This window comes from Narcine bancroftii, chromosome 10 (assembly GCF_036971445.1).
Source record: "Narcine bancroftii isolate sNarBan1 chromosome 10, sNarBan1.hap1, whole genome shotgun sequence".
NCBI lineage: Eukaryota > Metazoa > Chordata > Chondrichthyes > Torpediniformes > Narcinidae > Narcine > Narcine bancroftii.
Window position 1 is genome coordinate 28,893,761 of NC_091478.1, and position 7,258 is coordinate 28,901,018.

The following is a 7,258-nucleotide window of genomic DNA, read 5'->3' on the forward strand; positions in this document are numbered from 1 at the left end:
CCAGCTGGAACCTCACTGACAGGGCATTGAGGAGGAGCCCATTACCATTGCAAGCCTTCAGTCAGCCAGGAGCTGAGCTATGCGGCAGGGTCATGGGAGAACTTGAATGGTCCGAAATCAGAGGCAGTGTGTCCAGAGCTGTCAGCCCTCCCCATCAGAGGGAAGGAATGGTTAACGAGACAGGACCTTGAAACCACACGGCTGTTCATGCTTCCTGGGAACCTTTGCCAATTCCATTTTTCATTTTCTTCCGGTTATCACTCGCTTTTCAACCATTGACCTCTGAGAAGACAGGAATCCAACACTAACTCCTCATTCTCTGCCTTACAGAGTTCACTGAAATCTTTCAGTGACCCTCCCCCGAGCCGATTCCCAGACTAATCCCAATAACAGCGGGGACAGGAGAAGCGATTTCAGTGAAGGTGAGAGAAGTTCAGTCAAAGAGGGGAGAGTCACAAAGGAGCAGAGAGGGGTGAAGGGATGAGGGTGGGAATGCTCAAACTCAGGGCCCAGATAGCTGAAGGCAGAGGCACCAATAGTGGAGGCAATGTTCAAAAGCCAACGCTGAGGAGCTCAGAAAAGGAGGGTGGTAGAGATGAGGGATAAAGAAAGGGTTTAGCATCTTCACCCCATCCACTCCCATCCCACCACACTCCCTATTCTCTTCCCGGACACCCTAACGTGTCCAATGTGACCCAATGCAATGCACACTCAACAGCAGAGCACACAAGCATGAATATTCCTGACTATGTAGCTCTCCCATCACCTGACCCTCCTACAGTAAATGCTCCCTCAAGGAGGCTCTGAAGTCTTGCCTGGATTTTGATGACCATTCTCGAAGATTTGAACCCATTGTTTAAGAGTTATGACTTGACCTCATCAGGCCTCAGATGCTTTGATGTGGATGGATGTTGTGGAATCATAACCCCTCATCATTCACGGTGATTAGCTGTCAAACTTTGATCAGTCAGTTAAACTCCGATGATATCAGCCCATGGCTGGTGAATTTCTCTGTCCCTCTCATGACACATGAAGCTCATGTGAATTCTACCAGTCTAATGTTCACTGGCACAGAATGCCTTTGCCCCTTGGAAAATGCCAGAAGGCTGACATTATCGATACAAGACTGGAAAGAGTTGACTTCCCCAGTGCAAGGTACTGTCCCTGGCTGGTTGGAGTACCTGGTTGAGTATTAAAGATCTGTGCTGACCAACTTACCAAGGTATTCATGGATATCTTCAATATCTCACTCCAGCAGGGCATGATACTCACCTGTTTCAAACAGGCATCAATCATACCCCTCAAGGCCCAAGAAGTGTGCAGCAACCTGCCTTAATGACTATCGACCAGTAGCACTTGCATTAACAGGGATGAAGTGTTTTGAAAGGCTGGTGTTGAAGCAAATTAGCTTCTGCCTGAGCAGTAACATGGATACAATCCTGTTCACCTATCGTAGATGGATAGCACCTCACTGGCTCTAAACAAAGCCCTGGAACACCTGGACAGCAAAGATGCATACATCAGGATATTCTGTATCAACTACAGTTCAGCATTTAACGCCATCATCCCTCAAAACTGATCAGCAAACTCAAAGATCTGGGAGTTAACATTCCACTGTGTAATTGGATCATGGATTTCCTCACCTCTAGAACACAATCAGTGAAGATTGCTAAGAACATCTCCTCCACAATCTCCATCAGTACTGGAGCACCACAGGACTGTGTTCCTAGCCCCCTGCTTTACTCACTTTACGCCTACAACTGTGTAGCTCAATACAACAATTACACCATCTACAAATCTGCCCAATGATGTTGTATAAAGGGAGGGGATGGAGATTGAAAACGTGCACCAACAACAACCCTGCACTCAATGTCAGCAAAATTAAGGAGCTGATTGTCAACTTCAGGAAAAGAAAGCCAAAGGTGTACAATCCAGTGATCATTGGGGGATCAGAGGGGGAGAGGGTGAGCAATTATGTTATTGAGAGTCAGTATCTTGGAGGATCTTTCCTGGACCCAACACACCAATGGCATCATGAAGAAAACACATCAGCACCTCTACTTCTCCTGAGTTTGCAGAGGTTTGGTATGACACCAGAAACCCTGCAGATTTCTACAGAGGTGTGGTGGAAAGTGTGCTGACTGGCTGCATCACATTCTAGTATGGGAAAATCAATACACCTGAGCTTAAAGTCCTGCAAAAGTGGACACAGCCCAGGGCATCACAGGCAAAATTCTCTCCACTATTGAGTAAATCTACAGGGTATGCTACCATAGGAGAGCAACAGCAATCATCAAAGAACCACGTCTTCCAGCATACATGCTGTTCTCGCTGCTGCCATCAGGAAAGATGTATCTGTGCCACAAGACTCGCACCACCAGGTTCAGGAACAGCTGCTACCCCTCCACCATCAGACTCCTCAACAACAGAGACTCATTTAAGGACCCCTTACTTGTGCACTTTATTGATATTCTTTTTTTCTCTCTGTATTGCACAGTCAGTTTGTTTACATTTGTTATCTGTTTACAGTTCTTTTATTTGTTTACATGTTTTACACTGTGTACATTTTATTATTTGCACTGCCAATTAGTGGTAATTTTGCCACGCCTGCAGGAAAAAGGAATCTCAGAGTTGTATGTGATGTCTGTATGTACTCTGACAATAAATCTGAAATCTGTCTTCACTGACCCAGAGACCACTGGTAACCTGAGATGGGGTAGAGCTGAGGATGTGGCTGGGTCTGGAGCAGACAGGTTGGGATTGGAGCAGATTACTCCCCAGTCTCTCTCCCAGACTCCAAATGTAAACAGCTCCCACATTGATTCAGTTGTGTACAACTTCAGTTAACACTTTGAGCAGCATCTGTAATCTCTCATGGGAAATATCCTCTCAAGTATACTTCAGTAATCGGTTCTCTCTGAACTGAGAGCGATATTTAATATCTGGATCTGGATGTTGAAGGCAAGTACACCTAACTGAAGGGGTGAACATTCTCCTGGAAGCAGTGCTGTTCTTGTGGTGATGGTGTTCCCACTGTGCTGTGGGGAGGGTGTTTCAGGATTTATATACAGTGCTATGTGATTATCAGGGGGGTTGTTGTACCACTGTGGTTAAACTGATGGACCTGCATCTGGAAACCTGGATTAACTTTCCCTGCAACCACAGGAGATACAACATGTGCTCACACCTCCTCCCTCACCTCCATCCAGGAACCTAAACAGCCCTTTAAGTGAAGCAAAGATTCAAGTGCCTCCTCCAACCTCACTGACTGCATTCAGTGCTCCTGATGTGGCCTCTACGTCAGCGAGACCAAGAGTAAACATGGGGACCACTTCACAGATCATTTGCGCTTCTTGTCCACAGTGACCATCCTGAGCTCCCTGTCGCAGCTATTTCATCTCCTTTTCCCATTCCCACCCCGACCTATCTGCCCTGGGCCTTCTCCACTGCCAGAGCGAGGCCCAAGATAAACTAGAGGATCGACACCTCATGTTCCATCAGCCCAGTGGGGTGAACATAGAATTTTCCAATTTCAGATAACATCTGCAGTCTCTCATGTGTCGCCTGGGTGAATGATCTGGGAACTTGGGTCTAAATCCCAGCACAGCTGCTGGAAACATAAATTAACCTGGAATGAGAAGCCAGCCTCCAATATAGTGGCCATTGAGCTATCTTTCATCATAATCCTGTTTGGTTTAGTGGTGCCCCCTTCAGGGAAAGGTCTAACAAGTGTCTGCAAATGGATGGCAGAACAAGCCACATGCTTTTCAGGGTAATTAGGGTGGGTAATTAATGCTGGAAGTGCCAAAATGCCTTCCATGATCCTGTAAATGAAAGTACTACATTGAGCAGTCATGTGCCACAGGGATCAGTGGTTGGCCCACTGTTGTTTGTCATCTATATTAGTGGATTAAATGACAATGGTTAGTAAGTTTATGGAGTTGGCGGTGCAGTGGACAGTGAAGAAGGTTTTCTGAGATGACTACAGGATCTCACAGTTGAAGTCTTGCATCCAGTTCTAGTCACCTCATTGGAAGAAGGATGTAGGTGCTTTGGAGATTGTGCAGAAGAAATTTTCCAGGAGTCTGTATTAGAGAACATGTCTTATGAAGCAAGGTTGACTGAGCTGGGGCTTTCCTCTTTGGAGCATAAAAGGATGAGAGGTGACATGATGGATTATGAGAGGCTTAGATAGGGTGGATAAACATTTTTTTTCCTGGGATGACAATAGCATATAATAGAGAACATAGGTTTAAGGTGGATGGCAGGATGTTTAGAAGAGATATCAGAGAGTGGTGGGTGCCTGGAATGAATTGCTGAGGGTGGCAGCAGAGGACGGTACAATATGAATATTTCAAAAGACTCTTACATAGAAACATGGATGAAAGGAAAATAGAGGGTTAAGGGTGTGTGGTAGGAAAGGATTAGATTGTTGTGGAGTAGTTTTCCATAGGTCAGTACAACATTGTGGCTGTACTGTGCTCTGCTGTGCTGAATGCTCTATGTTGATCTAGACCAGCCATTCTCAGCCCTTTTTTCAGCTATTGCTCCCCCAAGACTCTATTCCCTGTGAAGTCAAGTTTTAGTTTCTTCTGAACTTCTCTCCTACTGACTACATAAAAAACATTTTTTTTAAATTATGTTATGTGAGATGAAAAGAAAACAAGGCTTTTACTTAAATATGCTGTGGCCCGGGATGGAGGGTGGGGGGAGAGTAGGGGGACGCTAGAATGAGAAAGGTTGAGATGGACTGGGAAAGTGGGCCACGAGATGGCAGATGAAAGTTAATTCAGATTTGTGAATGGTCAGGCCCTGAGGAGTGTTGTAGAACACACAATTATTTTACTCCATTGAAATGGCTGTGCAGGTGGAGAGTGTGATCCAGGAGACATTCATCAATCAGAGCATTGAATACATGACTTTGGTGAGATTCCACTTGGGGGATTATGTACATTGTTAATCACTCAACTGTAGGAAAGATATCATTAAATTGGAAAGGGTGCAGAAAAGATTCACAAAAATGTTACTGGGGTTGGAGGGCTTAAGTTATGCACAGAATAGCCTGGGACTTTTCTCCCTGAGGAGTAGAAGGTTAAGGGGGTCCCTAGAGAAGTTTACAAGATCTTGAGGGGCATAGATAAGGTGAATACTCATTGACATTTCCCCAGAGTGGGAGAGTCTAAATCAAGAGGCCATAGCTTTAATGTGAGGGGGAAAGATTTAAAGGTTCCCGAGGGGCACCTTCTTCACGCAGAGGGTGGTGGGTGAGTGAGCGAGCTGTCAGAGGAAGAGGTAGAAGCAGGCACAATTGTAACACTTACAGACATCCAGACAGGTATATGGATAGTAAAAGCATGATGCCTGCTGAGTTTTCCCAGCATTGTGTTTTAACTTCAATCACAATGTCTGTAGACTTTCCTGTTTTACTCAGGTATATGAATAGGAAAGGTTTAGAGGAATATTGGCCAAGTGCAGGCATATGGGACTAGCTTGGTTGCATAGACAAGATGGGCTGAAGGGCCTTTTTCCGTGCTGTAGATCTTTGTAAAATGTCCACTGGCCCGTTATAATCTATATCTTGGGAAGAACAGTGCAAAAATGTGTTCACCTCCTGGGACACTGATAGAACAGACCCTTATTCAGCCACAGTGAAAGTGATCGACTGATGGATATAGAACTGTACAGCAAAGGAACAGGGCCCTTTGGCTCACAAGTCAGTATGGAACATAATCCCAAATTAAAGTGAAGCTCTGCTGCCTGCACATGGTTCACGTTTCTCCCCCCCCCCCCCCCCATTTAAGTTTCCAACTAGGACCTTTTGCTTCCACCGCTCCTCCAGGCATTCACCACTCTCTGACAGTGTGCCAACATGAGGCACTTCCACAAAGGAGCCCTCATCACTATGGCATTAAATGCTGCGTTGGAAGTAATCACAAGGAAGTGCATGATCTGTACTGATGCAGGTAAAGCCACACCATGCTCACTCGGTTTTTATATCTTTATTGTGGATATTTTCTGTACATTTATTTTGGATCACTATGTACAGTGTAATTTGTGAATAGGGTGTGTGTGTGTGTGTGTGTGTGCGTTTGTGTTTGTGTGCGTGTGCTTGCGCGTGCACTATGGGTCAGAGATACACTGTTTCATCAGGTTTGTATGGAAGGACAGAAGGGTCAAAATTCATAGATCTCTCAAGGTTGCCGCAGGTTAATAGGATATCTAAGAAGGCCTGTGGTATGCTGGCCTTAGTCGAGGGATTGAATCTCTATAAATCTCTGGTGAGATCACACTTAGAATATTGTGTTTGGTTCTGGTCATCTTGTTCTCAGAAGGATATGGAAGGTATGGAGAAGGTGCAGAGGTGATTTACCTGGATGTTGCCTGGATTGGAAAAGATGTCTTATGAAGCAAGGGTGGTGGAGTTTGGAACATTAGGGGCATTTAGAGGGTTATATATAGGTCGGCACAACATCAATGGCCAAAGGACATTTACTGTGTGGCAATGTTCCCTGCACAGTCATCAGATGACAATAAACTTGAACTTAAACTCTGGAAGTATCCGAAGGAGTGGGGCTCGTGGTAAACAGAGGATTATAAATATGTTAGGTTGGCAGCACCCGGTGACATATACGGGTCCACTCGGAAAATCAGACTGTTGCTCCAAAAATCATACCCTTCCCCCTCCCCCACCCCCGCAACATAAAATACCGAGAGAGGGGATCAATGGGGATTGGGACAGAGAATGGCAGATCCAGGGAAGCAGAGTGGAGAAGGGAAGAGAGCCCGAGGGAGGCGGGACTGAGTTAAGGGCGAGACCGGTAGGTGAGGCTGGAGAGGGAGGGGCAGGTCCGAAGAAAACGGCCGGAAGCCTCGGTGGACAACGGTGCGAGGGTGGACAACGGGCGGGGAGAGGGGCTGCTCCCATGCCACAAAACACTGCCAATCCCAAATCAATGCAGAAACCCAGGAAACATTGACCGGGTCAGGTCGCATCTGTGGCGAGAGAGTTGGCCTCTATGTCGGGGCCGTGGGTCTGTAACTTTAGCCCCGATCATCTCTGCACAGACACGGCGTGGCCCGACTGTGTTTTTCGACTGCTTGCTGGTTTTTATTCGCCATTCAAGGGTCCCGGGAGGGCAAGGTCCACTCCACCAGTGGCCGAGGGAGGTAACTGCGAGACAACTCCGTCACTCCCACCGGATTGCACTGGGGAATAGGCGTCGTCACCAAACCTTTCCACTAACGCCCCTCCTCCCGT